At 44.7% G+C, this 19,017-nt stretch overlaps 1 protein-coding gene across 7 annotated transcripts in view; it reads left to right on the forward strand.

The window, feature by feature from the left end:
• Window positions 1–428: 428 nt before the first annotated feature.
• The window catches only part of TSNARE1 (t-SNARE domain containing 1), a 449,842-nt gene continuing 431,253 nt past the window's right edge, over window positions 429–19,017 (forward strand). For 4 of the 7 annotated variants that reach the window (XM_021531987.3, XM_021531991.3, XM_021531992.2 and 1 more), the window contains exons 1-2: window positions 429–541; window positions 15,877–15,970. The gene's annotated coding sequence lies outside the window, so the exon portion shown is untranslated. Of the gene's footprint in view, window positions 542–15,876; window positions 15,976–19,017 lie in introns of all 7 variants that reach the window. The other 3 variants (XM_021531988.3, XM_021531989.3, XM_021531990.3) reach the window with 3 other exon arrangements.

The raw sequence follows: 19,017 nt of genomic DNA on the forward strand, positions 1-19,017 counted from the left end.
ATTTGAGGTCGTTTCCTTTTACGCTATCTCTGGTTATTTGGGAGAAGAGACCGATCCCTCTCCCGGCTACACCCTCCCGTCAGGGAGTTGCAGAGTGATGAGGTGCCCCCTGACACCCCTCTCTGGAGAATAAACACCTCCAGCTCCCTCAGCCGTTCCCGGGGAGGAGGGAAGGCGAGGAGGGCAGCGAGGACGGGGAGGATGCGGAGCAGGGAGCATCCCCCGGAGCGGCGGCAGACGGGCAGCGGCTCCTGAGGGGCGGCCCCGGGCCGCGCCCTGATGCGGGAGGTGCTGAGGGGAGGTGGGCGGGGCCCCCTCGGGCCGTCCCCTCCGCCGATTGGCTGCCGGGTGAAGGGGAAGGGACGCCGCGTCGCGGTGCGCTGTGGGAGTTGTAGTCCAAAGCGAGGAGCGCGGCCGGTTGCACCAATGGGATGAGGACTACAACGATGGAGGGGGAGGGAGGGACACGTGGTCGCGGTGGGCGGGGCTGCGTCGGTCACGTGATGTTTGGGTGCCGGCGGTGAGGGGCGCGCGGCTGCAGGTGAGGGGCGCGACACGGGCTGGGAATGGGGATGTGTGTGTGTGGTGTGTGTGTGGTGTGTGTGTGGTGTGTGTGTGGTGTGTGTGTGGTGTGTGTGTGTGGTGTGTGTGTGTGTGGTGTGTGTGTGGAGTGTGTGTGGAGTGTGTGTGGTGTGTGGTGTCTGTGTGTGTGTGGTGTGTGTGTCTGTCTCTCTGTGTGTGTGTGTGTGTGTGTGTGTGTCTGTCTCTGTGTCTCTCTGTGTCTGTGACACGGGCACGGGGCCCGCCTGGCACCGGGGTGTGTGTGACACGGGGACAGGTGTGTGTGTGTGTTTGACACAGGGACAGGTGTGTATGTGTGTGTGACACGGGGACAGGTGTGTGTGTGTGTTTGACACAGGGACAGGTGTGTGGGTGTGTGTGTGTGACACGGGGACAGGGATGGCCTGGCACTGTGTGCGATACAAGGACAGCGCTGGCCTGGCGGGTCCGTACGTGGGGATAGGGATGGCCTGGGTGTGTGTGACACGGACACAGGTGTGCGTGTGACCTGGGGACAGGGCTGGCCTGGCACAGGGGGTGTGTGTGACATGGTGACATGGGGACAGGGCATGGCACAGGGGGTGTGTGACTTGGGGACAGGGCCTGGCACATGGGGTGTGTGTGACATGGGGACAGGGCCTGGCACATGGGGTGTGTGTGACATGGGGACAGGGCATGGCACATGGGGTGTGTGTGACATGGTGACATGGGGACAGGGCCTGGCACAGGGTGTGTGTGACATGGGGACAGGGCCTGGCACATGGGGTGTGTGTGACATGGTGACATGGGGACAGGGCATGGCACAGGGGGTGTGTGTGACATGGTGACATGGGGACAGGGCATGGCACAGGGGGTGTGTAACATGGTGACATGGGGACAGGGCTGGCCTGGCACAGGGTGTATGTGTGTGACATGGGGACAGGGCATGGCACAGGGGGTGTGTAACATGGTGACATGGGGACAGGAGTGCCCTGGCACAGGGGCCAGTGTGTAACATGGGGACAGAGCTTAGGCTGGCACAGCGACTGTAGGTGGAAATTTGGGACTGTGGCTCCTGTTGCACAGTGGTTTATGTTTCTAATGAGTGATTTGGGGACAGGGTTGGCCTTGCCCAGGGCTGTGAGCAGGGCAAGACATGTGTGAGGGTGCTGTGGCCCACACCTGTGTCCCATGTCACTGGTGACTGGGTGAGGATGGGATGTCCCTGCACAGTTCGCCACTGTCCCACAGCTGCTCAGGAAGGAACCCCAATTTATCAATTTTCGGCATAATGACAACAGTGGGAACTGCTCCTGGCTTGTTGCCTGCCAGGTTTTTGGTCAATTTTAATGTCCCAAAGGCTGTGATGTTGTTTATTTATTATTTTTTCCTTCTTCCAGGCTCATTCGGGAGCTTGAGGCAGTGGGATGGATTTGGAAGTACAAGGAGAGGAAATAGAACCACTTTTAAATGTACAAAGCTCTGCTTTCTGCGGTGGCCCTCAGATGACTGCAGAAACTTTTTTTTGGTTGCTTTTGTACTTGGAAAAGTGTTTGTGGTTTGAAGCCTTTAATAAAAGCTCCCCCGAGCTGTGGGGTACAATTAACCTCCGGCATCTGGCGCTGGAGTGGACTTTGCTGGGGAAACCTCGTGTTCCCATGGAAGTGCTCGGTGGCTTTGTCTGCATATCAAAAAGCAGACGGTTTGGAAAGCTAAAAGCACGTTTCATTCTGCCACCAGCATGCTGAATACGCCCCGCAGAACCCTCTTCTTGTTAGCTTTTGAAGTTTTTTGTGACATTTTGGAGCTTGAGGTGCATCTTTGTGATTGGGAGTGCTGCAGGAACAAGGAGATGTTTGTTTGCAAACCCTTGCGTGGGGTGGTGGCCTCAAGTTTTGCTTTGTGCTTCGTTTGGCACAAAGGCTGAATCCTAAATTTTTACTAGCTGTGTGCTGTGGAGTGGAAAGGATTGATTAAAATATGATGGGTTTCCCTCACCCTTTTTTTTTTTTTTTTTTTGTTTTTTTTTTTTTTTGTTTTTTGTTTAGCAGTAAGGTTTATACTTCATCAAGCATTTATCCCTTTTTCCAGGTTGGTTTTCCCATTTGCAGAGGGGCTGTGAAAATACAGTGCTCAGTCCTGCTCTGCTGTGGTCCAGGTGTCCCTGCAGGTGTTTGTGATCTTTAAATCACCACTGACCCAGCCCAGCTGCTGTCTGACCCCTTGATGCTCTCCTGCTCTGCTGTCTTCTCCAGCTGTGATGCCCTTTTCCATCTCATCTCCAGGCTGAACTCTGGATGTTGCCTGGATTGTTAATCATAGATTGGGTTGTGTTGGAAGGGTCCTTAAACACCATCTACTTCCACCCCCTGCCATGGGTAGGGACACCTTCCTTGGTCCCAGGTTGCTCCAAACCCCATCCGACCTGGCCTTGAACACTTCCAGGGATGGTGCTGCCACAGCTTCTCTGGGCAGCCTCTGCCAGGGCCTCCCCACTCTGTCAGTAAGGAATTTCTTCCTAAAATCCAATCTAAATTTACCCTCGTTTACCTCAGTGATATTCCCCCTCCTCCTATCACCTTTCTGAAAAATCCCTCCTCTTTGTGTTGATGCAAGTTCAGGTTTTTAAATCCCTGATGTGTCAGGGCATTGCTGTCTGACCCCTTGTTGCCTTCCTGCTCTGCCATCTTCGCCAGCTGCGACATCCTTTTCCCTCTCATCCTCAGTCTGGTTTCTGGACTTCTTCTAGAGTGTCAAATGTGCTGATTCCCACTTTTCAGTGGTCATCCATGCAACAAATCACCTCTCCAAGGCCTCCCACCTTCCTGGTTTGCTTTTGTTTATTGATGCAACTAAAAATTATCTTAACTACTAACACAGCTTTGATGGATACGGGAGAGGCTGATCAGTGCGGCCACATTTCCTGCTTGATCCAGACTTCTGGTTCAGATTCCATCCCTGTTCCCTCCTGTTATTGTGTCTAAAGCAGGAGTTACAGGGTGGTGAGGCAATGAACCAGGCTGCCCAGAGAAGCTGTGGATGGCTCATCCCTGAAAATGCTCAAGGCCAGGTTGGATGGGACTCGGAGTAGCCTGGGATAATGGAAGGTGTTCCTGCCCGTGGCAGGGGGTGGGACTGGATGAACCTAAAGGTCCCTTCCAGCCCAAAATGTTTTGTGATTCTCTAAGTTATTTAGTTGAGATTGGCTGAAAGAGACTGGTAGAACATAGATTTCATTATTACAATATTTTATTCCCATTCTCTCTTTTTCAAGCAACCTCATTCATTTTCCCACAGCTCTCTTGATTTGTTTATTTATTTCTTTAAAATATTTTAAACCTCTTATCATTTACTCCTCATCACACAACCCTCTGGTGTGACCAGGCCTCCCTGCTTGCTCTGGGTCTGGAGACTCTTTGCCAGGAGTGGAGGAAAAATAAATATTCAGTAGCTTGATAAATTTTTACATTGATATTACAGCACTTAATATGTAATTAAAAAAAAAAAAAAAAAGAGGGAAGCTGAAAATGAATGAGTCTGTGCTTCCCCTTCCTTATAAATATATATATATATATATATATATCTCAAATGATATTTTGAATTGTTGGTTCTTCTAGGATTTCAGGAATATTTAAATAGCAAGTGTGAAAGGGCAAATAATATCAAGATAAAAATAATACTTTCGATTCCCTGCCTGTACCATAAACACATTCTGCTCGATGAAAGTTAAATGAACTGTTAAAAACTTGTAATTAACTTTTCCCATCTTTATTATCCTCCTTCCTACAGTTCACCTGCTCTGTGCAGTGGGGTGAACTGGGTGACTCTCACTTGGGTTTTTATGGACCTTCCAAGGGTTGCTGGTGCTTCAGAGGACTGGAAATTGGTGAGACCTGAGGGTTTTAGATAGGCAGGAGGAGCCTCTGTTGTTTTTTTAGGGTTGGAATCGTCATTGTCAGGGCAAAGGCTGATTGCACTGGAAAGGACTTGTGTGTCCAGGTTTGGTTCCAGTGAGGATGGATGGATGGATGGATGGATGGACGGATGGATGGATCACTGCATCTTTCCACCCAGGGCATGGTTGGTCATGTGTTTCGACCCCTGGTCTCTGGGCTGGTGGAGGAACAGATTGAAGGCAGTCCTGTGGAGAAGGACTTGGAGGTTCTGGTGGATGAGAGAGTGGACAGGGCCCAGAAATCCACGCGTGTCCTGGGCTGCATCCACAGCTGGGTGGGCAGCAGCTGAGGGGGCTGTTCTGCCCCTCTGCCTCTCTCAGGTGAGACTCCACCTGCAGAGCACAGGAAGGACATGGAGCTGTTGGAGCAAGTCCAGAGGAGGCCACCAAGGGGATCAGAGGGATGGAGCCCCTCTGCTCTGGAGCCAGGCTGGGAGAGCTGGGATTTTCAGCCTGGAGAAGAGAAAGCTACAGGGAGGGTATAAAGTCCCTTGAAGTGCCTAAAAGGGATCCAAGAGAGCTGGAGAGGGAATTTGGACAAGGGCCTGGAGTGATACAACAATGGGAATGGCTTCCCACTGACAGAGAGGGGGTTTTAGATTCAATATTAGAGAGAATTCCTTATTGTGAAGGTGCGGAGGCCCTGGCACAAGTTTTCCAGAGAAGCTGTGGCTGCCCCATCCCTGGAAGTGTTCAAGGCTAGTTTGGATGGGACATGGAGCAGCCTGGGATAGTGGAAGGTGTCCCTGCCCATGGAAAGGGGGTTGGAATTGGATGATCTTTAATGTCCCTTCCAGCCCAAACCATTCAATGATTCCTGACCATTAGAATCTGGGTATTTTCCTATGACATGATCCACCCAATCTAACTTAATCCAGCTGTTTAAGCATGAGTCTAACTCACAGCTGGAGTATCAGAATGTACCTCCATGATGGTGTTTGTGGGGGAAATGCTGCAAAATTCTTCCTCAGCAGCATCACCAACACCTTCCAGAGTGCATTGTATTTTGCAGAAGACCTTTTGCCACATGCAAATCCAAAGTGTGGCCCCAAAATGGCATTGGTGTTTTTGGCAGTGGCACTGGGCGCCAAAGCTGGAGGAAACTCTGCCCTTCACTTGATGCTGAGTGAACAGAAAGCTTCATAAAATATTGGTGCTCTTTTCCTCTTGCAAAAGAGCCAGAAGTGTCTGTATTTTGCTGTCAGAAAGGCTATTTGTGGTTTTTAATAATACACTGTATTTCCCAAAGAATATGGTCAAGATAAGAATCCTACTCCTTATTTTTTTTCCCCTGCTTGCCTTGCAAATGTTGGCGTCTAAGATTAAAATAACGCAAGAGTTAAATTAATCTGATTTAACACTTGCAGGGAGGTTTCTATTTAAAACTCTTTTTTCTTCGAAGTGTCACTAGTCAGGAAATTCAGTAGGCAGGTGCCATCTCTTTGTTGCAGTGCATGGGCACATCTCTGCAGTGTTTCTGGTGATGAAAAAAATAGCATTTAACTAAAATAAAAAAGGGGCAGGATGGATTATCTTTTTTTTTTTTTTAATGTCCATTAGTAAAGCAAAGATTGCACTGATAATCAGTTGCTTTTTAAATATATCTTGAAGATTGGTACAAAAAATAAGAAGAAATGGTGTATCAGCAGGTAGTTTTGAATTTTTTTTTTCTGGAATGCAGAGCTTAAGGGAAAAGCTCTTCCAAGGGCCATTTAGGTGTGTTGGCAGTTCATCTGCTGGGATGCTGCAAGCAAAATCTGGAAAATATTTTCCATCTACTTCTTGAAGGAAGTCGAAATTGGCTGCACTACCTGTACTTACTATTTTTACTTTTTTTGTAGAATTCCTTTTTTTGGAAGTAAATACTGATATTGGGTTAGGTGATGATCTCTCTCTCTGTCATCTCTTTCTTAAATAAAAGCAGAAAATAGCTGCAAAATATTTGATGCTCTTCATTGTGTAGCATTTGTTTTGTCCTTGCTCTGCTGTCGCCCCTGCTGCAAAGCTAGGCACTGCAAAAATAAGATTTTTTTGAGGTTATTGAGGACTTTATTAGTCCTCCTTCTCCTCTCTGCGTACATTTATTGTCATTCTGGTCTTGAATAACTTGGGCATGTATTTTTTTTTCCCCTTGTAGGACTCCTCCATCATCTGGTGCATGGAGTAAAGGAGTGCAGGAGACAGCCGTGCTGTAGGATTTTATTCCAGAGCTGTTGCCATAGTTCTTATTTCTGTGAAATAAAACATTTTCTTCTTCCACAAGAGACTTTGATCATGCTCATTGCTGAAACCTGTTGCTTTTTTTTTCCATTTTTAATGAATCTTCTTGTGATCCTTCTGCGTGGAGGAGGGAGGTGCCTCCTTTATTTTTCTACATGGGAAAAACCAGGCAGATTTGGAGGTGTTATGACCCAGATTTTTGGATTAACCCATTTCTTGGCTGTGTAAGATGCCAGAGACTCAATTATGGTATGAGGGAATTCCCAAACTTGCTATTAATGGTTGCTTTGTAAAAAATCCCATACACAGCCAGGAATGCTGTTTTTCTTCAGCCTTCTTCCCCCACTTAGAAATTCCCGTATGTTTTGTGATAGGAAAAGGGGGAATGACTTTAAGCTGAAGGAGCTGAGCAACCTGGTCTAGTGGAAAATGTCCCTGCCCATGGCAGGGGTTTGGAAAGAGATGATTTTTAAGGTCCCTTCCAACCCAGACCATTCTATGATTCTGTGATTTACTATGATTTCTATGATTTATGAGATGTCACATGTGACATCTCATGGCTGTGACCACAGTCCTCACGCAGTGGTGCTGCCTGCCCAGCTCGGGTGCCCCAGCTTTGGGGTGCCTTAGAGGAACAAAATCCTCTTGGGCTGTTCAGGGAAGGTTTGGATGATGTGGGTCTACAGTTGTGGAATAGTCACTTCAGTTTTAGATTGATTGAATCATAGAAGGGTTTGGGTTGGAAGTGACCTTCAGGATCATCTTATTGCACGCCCCTGCCATGGGCAGGGAGAGCTTCCACCAGACCAGGCTGCTCACATCTCCATCCATCCTGATCCTGGCTATGGACACTGCAGGGATGGGAAGTGTTCAGGATCAGAGACACCGGTGGTTGCAACTCACTGTAGGTAATTGCGAGTAGGTTTGAGCTGAATTAATAACAAATACATCGCAGTATCCTGTATCCCAGCATGGAGATGTTCACCATGCTCCACGTTCTCCTGATTTTGGAGATAAAAATGCTGCTGTGCCTTTGGAGATGGGGGAGGTTGATGAGGCTGCGGGAGCAGTGCTGGTCACACCTTGTTTCATATAACCCTGTACGTGACAGAAATTCTTGTTGGAAGCTGCAGGTCTTCAGATTTTCCATTGTGTGAACTGAATCAAGAGCTAAACCTTAATGCAGCTTTTCAGTATGTTTTTCCCCACAAAAACAATTGATTTGTGATCTCTTGTGACACTGTTCGCTATCTATACTCTCATGAGAACCTCCTAATTTCTAAATACCTCATTTATACAAATTTGGACATAGTGTTAGATAGCTTGAGATCAGATTTACCTTCCCCAAGTGTATTTTTGTCTTCTGTTGTGTGCCTGGTAATCTCCAGCAGCTCTGTTACCCAAGTGCCTGTTGCTGCTGGGGTGACCCTGATGTCAGTCCCATCAAATATTCTGCAGGTTGTGGATGCTCAGGGAAAAAAGTATGAAAAATTAAGCTTACAAATACACATATGTTATTAAATTAACTACTAATTTCTGTAATATAGTGCATAAGACCATATATATAAAACTCAAATATATATAATATGTGGTTTTGTTTGCTTTTATGTTCTGGTTTTTTGTCCTTTTTTTTTAAGGAATTGAAAATTTTAGTCTTTTCTCTGCCAAAAGTGCTGTGGGATTTATGTGGGCAGGATGAAGCCATAATGAATAGTCATAGCTGTGATCAGGGAAGTTTGTCCAACATCCTGATCCTCCCATCCTCTTGCAGACCATCCCATGCAGGTTTTGAAGGTATCCAGAGCTGCAGTGATCATGGAAAATTAAGTCATTATACTAAATCTACTTTTACTAATGGTAAATATGATAAAATTCTAAAATAATTAAAATAGTGGTGCTTAAATTGTGTTGAGGTTACTGCGTGTTAGAGGTTCAATTTCTCAGTGTCAAGGACCTTCAGCTTCCATTAACACAAAGTGCTCAAAGTTGGTAGTAAGTGGCAAAATGTGGGTGTGGAAGCCCGAGAAATGCCGCCCAAAGCTTTTTGACACTTCTCTTTTAGTGAACGACTGTCTGCTTTCCAAAGCCCTCCTAAGTTTTGATCACGCGCCATGGAGAGGTTTCATAGCTATGGGTTGGTTTTCTGAAAGTGTAATGGATTCTGTCCTAGCCAGGTGCCCAAACCAGCCCTTAGAGAGAAGTCTTAGCAAGTGGTGAAAAAAAGATTGCAATATTTGTGTAAAACAGGACACCTTTGAATTTGAAAAAGAAAACTGAGGCTCTCACTGCAGATACTTCCCATGTTGATCATCAGGTGGGTTCCATACAATCTTAGAATAGTTTGGGTTGCAAGGGACCTTCTTCCAACCCTCTGCCTTGGGCAGGGACACATCCCACTATCCCAGGTTTCTCCAAACCTCATCCAACCTGTCCTTGAACACTTCCAGGGATGAGGCATCAACAGCTTCTCTGTTTGTGTATCCTTTGTCCCAAACATAGGGCAGTCATGAGACTGGAATTCTGGTGGGTTCAGGTTTTTTTCGTCTTACAGTGATACTGGCAAATTAATTGTCAAAATCCTCTTCCCTGTGCATGGAAACCAAGGTCTGCTTTTTTTTTTTTTTTTTTTTTAATTTCTATTTCTTTCCACATTGTTTAGGTGTACCTTTGTTTTCTTTCATATATAGAAATATCCCACAGTCTCTGGGGTCATCAGATTTGCTCTTCTCTGGCCAAATCTTTTCCTACTGCACTGGGCTAGCTTTCCATTTAAAAATAATTATAATTTAAGTATAATCTCAAAAATGGAGTTGTGCATCTTAGTCGTGTTTGAAAGGCATTTGAGCACAGAATATAAAGAGTGTGCAGAAAATAGTCTGGAGATCCTGCTATCTCCCCAGGGGCACTCACTGCCTCTCTGCCTGTACTTCCTGAATTTGACCATCTCTTTTCCTTTCTTTCCTGGTGAGACCAAAAAGAGTTTTTGAATTTTCCTCGGTGTCTGCTCTGTGGGCTTGAGATGCTGCTGGTTCCTTCTGCCCCATCGGGGTGTGAGATTCTCCTGCTGGGACAGTTTGGCATTTGCTGCTTTTCTCCACCAGAAGAAAATAAATTACTTCTTAAGTTTTGTGGTTCTTCCTGGGTTCAGGTAATAATCCTTGGAAGCAAGTGGTGGCCTGCAAAGCAGGGGGATGAGTGCTCTCCAGTGGTCATTTACATGCAGGTCATAGAAGGGTTGGGGTTGGAAGGGACCTTCAAGATCATCTTGTTCCAGTTTCCCTTCTGTGAGCAGGGACACCTTCCACTAGACCAAGCTTCATCCAATCTGGCCTGGAACAATTCCAGGCAGACAAGTCCCTTGGCCGCTTTCTTCTACAACAACTTGGTCGAGGGAGACTTATGGACTTGATGTCCTCCTTGCTCCTCTCCCACACCCCAGAGAAGCAGTTGTTTGTCATGAGTGGATGTCATCTTGATGGACATAATCTCAAAGCCCACCAGCATAATGATAAATCCCTTGTTATTGGCTGGGGCAATGTCTTCTGGTGGTTCTCCACCCTCTGTTTGCATTAACTCACCATCCTGAGCAGACTGAGCCTGGTTATTTTGCCTGGCTGGCTTCAAACCTCTTTGCAAAGTTGTTGAGCAGACCAGCGTGACCTTGCACTCGCTGATTTGGTAGCCGGGCTCCGATACCAATTCCCTGTGTGGCATCTCATAAATAGCTCCAGTTTTCAGTTTCATTTCCCAGACCTGTTTACACCTTGCCAGAAATAATTACAACCTCTGAGCCTGGGGTTTGCTGGGTGAGGGGGAGGAGGGCAAGGAGAAAAACCTGCAATCCATGTTTTTTCATGCACTGTCGTCAACATGGCACTGCCAGTGGGATTGGGATCTCCCTTCTGGGGCATGAATCAGGCTGTGCTCACGTCCGCCCGGCATCACTCCCATTCTGGGCTTGAGAATTCTTTCCCTTCCTCTGTTCAGCATCATCTTAAATTCATATCCCAGGTGGTGCCTCCCTCACCTGCTTTATTACCTCTTAATGTGTTTCCCCGAGAATGTCTCGCATGCGGATAAACCTCTCCTGCTTCCCTTGTGAAACCAGCTCTTCCTCCTCCAGCACCCGTGCATTTTTCCTCCATCCATGCAGAGCTACTTTTCCCCTTCTTGCCATGTGTTTTTGAGCACCTTGGAGCCTGAGCATCCTCCTGGAGAGGCGGGTGGATGCCATCACTGCTGGTTTTGCATCCGAGCCGGCGCTTGCTGTGGTCATGTGTGGAGCCGGTGGGGAAGGCAGGAATATTTTTAGCCCGCATTTCTGTGAGCTGCTCAGGGGGCCGCCCACAGCAAAGTATTAAAATAATAGTGGGGACATTGGGTAAGCTCTGCAGCAAAATGTTGATATGCAAATTGCCATCTTAAGAGCAAACCTCAAGGCGATTTTTGGCAACACATGCAAGGCTCCAGAGCGGTGTGTTTTGAATAAAGATTACAGCAAAGGGATTTTGCCTGGAGGCCATGCTCTTCTCATTTATTCTGAAGCTTAGCAGAGCTGGTAATTCAGTGTTGGAAGCCAACAGGGTGAAACGTATGCACCTTTAAAAGGGTATTAGATTAGCATTGGTGAAACAAAATGTCACGTCACCTCTGTAACTGAAATTTCCAGGCTTGCAAAAGCAATAAATTCAGTTGTATTTAATTTGCGAGTAGTTCCTGGGCGCTGTCCAAGGAAGAGGTAGCTCTGATGGCAGCAGAGTTGGTTTGGGAGGTTTCGAGGCATTACTTGGTAAAAAAATGAACTTGTGCCAGCTGATTTCACACAAGACTTTTCTCTTCAACTTGGTGGTGTGTGGTTTGGCTGTTGGAAACCTTGCAGTAAGAAATCACATTACATATGAACTCTTTATTTTTGTTGGGGTTTTTTTTCTTTATTTTCTTGGCTGTTGAGTTCATGTTGGCACTATTAGGAAGGAAACAGCAGTTAATTTGTAGAATATTAGAATGGTTTGGGTTGGAAGGAATCTGAAAGATCATCTCGTTCTGACCCTCTGCTGTGGGCAGGGACACCTTCCAGTAGACCAGGTTGCTCCAAGCCATGTCTAGCCTGGCTTTGGAAACTTCCAGGGATGGAACAGCCACATTGCCATTTATAATGTCATGTCAAGCTTCCCATCCACCAATATCCCCAAGTCCTTCCTCTCCTCAGGGCTTTTCTTGATGAAGGATTTGAATTCTTTAATTTATTCCAGTTCTTGAGGAGTTCTTGTAGGTGTTTTCATTGTTCTTCGTTTCCTTCACCCATCAATGTCTGGGCATTGATAGGTGAAGGAAAAGTTCATATCACAACAAATATGTTGCTCTAGAATTGAAAAGTGGCAGTAAATTAAACAACATGTGAGTTTTGGAGTTGTTTTTGAATTTTTTAATTCTTGAAGATTGTTACAAATCCATCCCTTTTAGAGGCTGGAGAGGGATGATTTTGAGTGGGAATAAAAGTAGTTGGTAGCTAATTTTTCTCACTTTAAACGAAGCATGGAGGAACCAGGTGGCTGAGACTCTTTGAGAACACATTCTGACTTTGATACAAGTTTGTGTTGATCAGATCTTAGTTCACTTGTATCCTTTTCCTTTAATTACATGTTCCAACACCATGAGACTTTTAAATATCAGATTTTGAGAATGTTCTCTGCCAAAACTACACTCTTTAAGTGCAGATCCTGTTGGCAGGCATCTCAGGAGCTGTTGACTTCTCTCTTTTGTAACCTCATCCTCTCTTGCCGAGTTTTTTTCTCCTTAAAATTCTAAAATCATTTGATAAAATAGCAAAGCTCATAGGTGTGTAGCCCTGTGAAGATCACTGTGACCTGCTTGCATCCCAACACAGCCAAGTAAGAACAAGAAAAACATCTTTTGAGTTTGGTTCAGGCACATCTTGGGTCTTCTTTGTGTCTGTCCTTTGGTGCATCCTTCTCCTCCCTGGCCTTAAACACAAGATGCTGGTTTAGTCTTCTCATGCTGCCTTGTGCCTTGATGAGATATTGATTCTTCCCTCCAGGGTCATGAAACTCTGCTCCTGAGTTTGAAATGCTCCGAGTCTCCACCTCTCCATTATTCTTCCTTCTTGATTATTTAATTTGTAGGAATGTTCTTAATTTTCCCCGAAGCTTGTTTTTTGGTGGTGTATCAGGGAACATCACAGCTGACTGTCATGCCAGTGTTTTTGTCTTTCCAGATTGTGTTTCCTGAAATTTCCCATCAAATCTGTGTTCAACTCCTTCTGCGTTCAGTCTCCTATTTTAAGGTCTTTATTGCAGGAATTATCTCCGTATTCTGTATTTATACAACATTTAATGTGATGCAGATGTGATTCCAAAGTGGTGCCTTTGAAAATGCCTTTAAAATTGTTGTCTTAGTAATTAGCAATCTTGAGAATGCTGTAATTCTATAGAAAAAAATTATTTATATAGGTCAGAGACAAAATTTAAGACATATTAAGACATTATAGATGTTAATACTTAAAAATCAAATACAAATAATTAAAATACGCATGTATTTTTTCTGGCCCTACCTTAGTTCCTTTGGTAGTTATGACATCAGCTGCTTTCTGTGGGGCAGCTGAAATGCTGAAATCTGATCTCAGCAGATAAGAAATATTTTTGTAAAGCTGTGCATTTAAACTAATTCTGTCTGCCGTAGAATGTGCTGAGGATTTGTGATCCTCAGCAAGCATTTGACAGATCTTAACTAGTTCTGCTCTGTCTTGTCAATCAAAATTAAACGCCCACCTCACTCCTTCCTACTTTCTCTCTCTTCCAGCCTTTTTATTTAGGTTGGTCATTAAAATTGCTCATAACCATGGGAACAAGGAAAACCCGCCCCTTACTTTCCAGAGCCTTAGTGTGATATTCCTGTACTGACATTGTGTGAGTTACATACACGATGGCTTAAAAAAAAAACCCCAAAAACCTGCAGGTGGGCAGAGTTGTCATTAATTCCTCCCTATAATGGAGTTGGATGCCAACCAAAGATCACGTCCCTCTTGCATTCCTGTGTGGAGAATGCAAGAGGGACACAGAGGAGAGGCCCTGCTGAGGAGAAACCACCAGAAAAAGATTGAATTGGAGAAGAAAATGTCAATTCGGGGGATGGAACTGGTGAGAGGATGAGATAAGGAGAAGACGGATGGGCAAGGAGTCTCATGTGCAATGTGGTGTGGTTTTGATTATTCCAGTATTGGTTTTCATCCTCCTAGGTCTGCCTTGGGTGATCTGGGAGTTGGGGATAATGATATGTCTGGGAAATTGGACTACCAGGTTTCTATACTTAAGGACCTGAATCCTCACTTGGCAGGATTGGGTGTGCCATGGCTTAGGAAGTTCTGAAAAATTGAAATGGTCACTGGTTTTTTTGCTTGTACAGGCAGTTTAAAAATGCTTGTCCTTGTCCCAGTGCTACGTGAGGGTGATAAAAACTCCTACCTTAGCATCCATGAACATCCTGAGATTTCAGTGATGGACTCTGTGTGCTGTAGAAATAATTCTGTTTTAATTTGTTGAGACAAATGTTGTCATTTTTTTCTCCCCACCTTCAATTGCAATAAATCACATGTAGGAAGGTCTCCAAGATGGAGATGTGGATTGTTCCCAAATTGCTTGGATGTAAAAGTTTCACCACTCTTTTTATCTGAAGGCTTGTCTCTTGGGAAGAGGAATTTTGACCTTTGGCCAGAGAAATAACAAGGAAAAAGTGTTGTGTGATGTGGCATGACAAGGTGCTGCTGAGCAACATCTTAAAATTTAAAGGTCTTGCTTATTTATCCCGTCTTTGAAAGCTGGTTCTGGGTACTGTACTTTAACTTAAAGGCTCTTAATCATTATTTTTCCCTGTGTTTTGGAGGTGTTGTCTTTTGAGCGTGTTGAAGTCGATTGTGTAATCAAAGAGGAGGAAAGGGTAATTGGATGGTTTTTCTAAGGGTAGAAAAACTCAAGGCAGGAGCTCCTTTGGCATCCTTTGCTTCTTTCTTTGGCCCCAGTGTCATCCCATGTGATTTTACTTTCTCCACTATCCCATCATAAGGAGGGAGTAGAAGGCTTTCATGGTTAGTCTGGAAAGCTGTCTCCTGTGGTGATGCTTCTCCTGCTTAAAACAAGCCCAAAATATCAGCATTTTCATTAAAACACTTTCTTTGAGGAATAATTGCTATATAAAGTCTAATACTTTTATTTCTGTACTTTGCCCAGTGTATAAGGGCCTCTACCTGAGTTGCCTAAGCCATTATTTTTCTTCTTTTCTCAATTATTTTTTATTAAAGCATAATAAACTGCATTAAAAATGTCTTAAATTTCTTCTGGAAATTAGTTTCCAAATTTGGGCAAACAAAACCCACAAAGAGCTGTGAAAGTGTATGTGGGAAATGAGTTTATGATGTCATTCCAGTCTCCAGAGTTATCTGAGTTTCTGGATCCTTATGAGTGCTGTTCCTGATGAGAGGAAATGTCCTCATGTTGCACCAGTGGGGGTTTGGATTGGATATAAGAAAAATTTAGTCACTGAAACGGTGATAAAGCATTGGACAGAGTGCTGAGGGAAGTGGTGGAATCATCATCACTGAAAATGTTCAAAAGTCCAGTGCTAGGTCCACGTGGTTGTCTCAGTTGTGTGGCTCTCTCTCAGCAATCCCTATATTTGCACGGGCTTTCTTTTTGTAGGAAATGTAGTAAAAATGTAGTAAAAGCATAATAAAACCAATTTAACTGGCTGATAGTGACAATAAAGTATGGCATGGCTAAACAGGGGGAAAAGACAAAAATGCGAAATCACAAATGGCAGAAAATGAAAATCAGTTGCTGTGTTTCGCTAGGCATCTCTTAATGTTTGCACCCTGAAATGAAAGGGAAGAAATGTTCTTTTGTTTCCTTTTTTTTGGTGTGTGTTCCATTGTAAACAGATATTGTGTAGGCCAAAAGCAAAGCTTGCCTGATATATGGATATGTTTAACAAATTCACAGGGTGTGAAAACTCCTAGTTGAGTCTAAAGATACAGCTAAAACCTCAGTCTTGGGAATCCCTGAGCTTCAGACTGAGGGAAACAGCAGATAAAAGCCTGTTTGTGCTTTTCACATCTGATTTTCCTTTTATTTTCCCTTTTACCTAAACAGGAACACTACTGCTGAGCTGGGCCTTGGGTCCATTGGGTTATTGCTGCCAAATTCTCAACAAGTTACTTCACAACACAGCAGAATAAAATTGTGGGTGAGGTAATTTTTTACTATTTTCTTTCCTTGATAATCCTTCTCATTTAATTTTCTTTGATTTTGGTTGGTTTTCTCCATATCCTTTGAGCTCATTGGAGGTGATGCTGCCTGTTGTAGAGGAGGCTCTGGAGCTGGGGTGTAGGAATGCTGTGGGCTTTGCTCTTGCAGATGTTCACCTCTGGATCACATTTTCTGCTCTTGCAGTGGTTTCTTTGTTTTAACTGGTTACCATTGGGTGATCTCCATCCAAATTCTCCCCCAACATCTGATCTTGGTTGTTCGTTAAGCTCTGGGATGTCCCCTCCTCATGGCATGTTGACTTTGAGTTGGGCTTTCTGGCAAAGCCAGAATTGTTGGGTGTTCTCTGCTAGGAACAGATGGTCAGTGAAAGTTCCATTTTTCAAGATGTAACAGACTGTGTCTGTAAAACCTATGGAGTTCTTTAACAGCAATAACAGTTTTCTTAAACTGCATCTGTTTTTTCCCACCTGGAATATCGTTAACGGTAATTTGTATCATGGCTGGAATAGTTGTTTCATGGGCTCCAGCTTAATAGGAGGAAATAAGTCTTTTCCTGGGTATTTTTGGTTTAGTGTCTGTTTTTCCTTGTTAAAATGTTACCGTAGAATTAGTAAAATGGATGGATTATATATATTTATCTGAATTAACTGATTATCTTGCACAAAGAAACCAAAGATATTGAAGAAATTTGAAACACATCCTAAAAAAAAGTTTTTTAAAATTTTTATAATACTTTGATTTCTCTACTTCCGTTTTCCGTAGCACTTGGAGCATTGGCTTGTTCCAGCCCCAATTCATACACAGAGCTGAAGCGATTTGTAACATTCAGTAAATAATATGCATAAATTGTGCCTATTAATGTTCTGAGTAATTACCAACAACAGAGTAAATATGAGGTTAATGAGTTAACGGGGCAGAGGAACGAAAGCTCTGAGTGTCCTCCCGGTGGCCCTGGAGCCCAGGGTGGCCCTGGTTCTGTTGACAAGCCCAGCATGGCTGGAGCTGCAGCAGTGATTTTGCTGCTGCTCCCCTAATGAGTTCCTACTGCTGGCATTCTGCTTTAAATGCTGGATAATATTATTAAAATCCCACTCCTTGTTTTTAATAGTTGTGTTTAATAGTTTTGTTGTTTCCCCTATTTTCTCTGGTTCTGGGGCTCAGTGATAAGGTGCCTGGTTAGCCCTTGTTCTCTGACTCCTCCTCTGGTACCCTCCTGGATGTCTCCTCAAGGCCACCAGAGGAATTAGCCAGTCTTTTCATGTGAATATTGTGCTTGGGAATATTTTGAGATTAACCCTTGTTTTCTTATTGTAAGATCCATCCTGGCTTGATTTCATTTGTCCTTTGCCTTTTTCTCTCTAAGAGCTCTTTATTGCAAGCTCTCCAGTAGGTCTTGCAGGGACAGAAAGTCCAATTTCCAACCAAAACATGATTATTTTTCTACTCCAATATCTCTCAAGCCCTCTCTGTTTTCCAGGTTAGTGGGTTTTCTGCTCTCTGTCCATCATCTTCCAGCATCCTCTGGCAGTCTTCAATGTTTTATCAATGTCACTACCTCAGAATTGTTTATTTGAGTTTTCTCCACCCAAAACTGCATTTGCGTGGTTCCCTCAAAGCTCTGGGCACCGACTCCCCTTGCTGGTCACGTCACAAACTGCAACCTATTTTTTTTTCTGTTTTAAATGAAAATGCCTTCCCAGAGACCTATTTCGTTTACTCAAGATAAATGTTGTACTTATGACTCTGGTTTTTCTTGTTCCAGCAGTTCTGATTAAACCATGAACTTTCTATGTAAGCAATTCAGGTAGGATATGGGCACTGCACATTGCCTAGATGAATTATTCACCTCTTAGCTTTTGTTTTCATTTCTTGGATATTTGATTTTCTTTTTCATGTGGGCTTATTTTTTAGATTTATTTTATTATTGCAAGTTATTCTCGTCCTGTTTCAATTGTGTAGAGCAGTGATTTCTCTCTCCTCTCAGTTCTTTTGTGTTTTGTCATGAGGTTGACTGGTTAAGGGATCAGGAACACACGTAGTGTTCTTCTCTACCCTTCCAGTTGGAGGGAATGATGAGGGGGAAGCAGGAAGATCCAGTAGATCAATACCTGGCCCTGAGCCTGGTGTCACCAGCAGATTTTTGGGTTTTCTTCTCATGGAACACTGTGTGAGTGAGGCCCTTTGTTCTGCTGCCTCAGTGGAGGTAGGGGATGGAGAACCCTGCAGCAGCAAAGGCACCAGGGTTATTGATGTGTTTGAAACATGGGAATGGCCATTTAGGAATTAGGGCTCCTTCCCCAAAAAGAGGTGGTGGGGACAATAGCCCAGCTGCACCAGTACCCACAGTGTGAACAACAAACAGGAGGAGCTGGAAGCCCCTGTGCAGCTGGAAAAATATGGCACAGTTGCCATGAGCGAAACATGGTGGGATGAGTGCCACAGCTGGAGGACAGGGAGCAGAACGAAGCCCCCAGAATCCAAGGGGAAATGGTCAGTGACCTGCTGTACCACTTAGGCCACTACAAGTCTCTGGGGACAGATAGGGTCACAGAATCATAGAATAGCATGGGTTGGAAGGAATATTAAAGATCATCCCATTCCAGTCCCCCTGTCATGAGCAGGGACATCTCCCAGTGTCCCAGGTTGCTCCAAACCCCATCCTGGCCTTGAAAACTATAGGGATGGGGCATCCAGCTTCTCTGGGCAACCTGTCCCAATGTTTCTCCACCCTCAGTATAAAATATTTCTTCCTTAGAACCTATGATGATGGGGTTTTGATGGGAACAGTGCCTCCCTTGCCCTGCACAGCTGTGATGAAGGGCATTCTGAGGGAGAAGAAAGTAGGTCTTGAGCTTTTTTGGTGGGGTGATCTCTCTTCCTTTTCCCCCGCTCCCCGTTGGTAACTGGGGGAGCAGTTGATATGAAGGTTGTCTCCCCATGCTGAGGCTGTGGCCATGAGTCCCATTGCTGGTCAGCCTGTGGGGAAATCATGCTGGTGCTTCCAGATGTTGCAATGCAGCTGGA

This window comes from Lonchura striata, chromosome 1, assembly GCF_046129695.1.
Source record: "Lonchura striata isolate bLonStr1 chromosome 1, bLonStr1.mat, whole genome shotgun sequence".
Classification (NCBI taxonomy): Eukaryota; Metazoa; Chordata; class Aves; order Passeriformes; family Estrildidae; genus Lonchura; species Lonchura striata.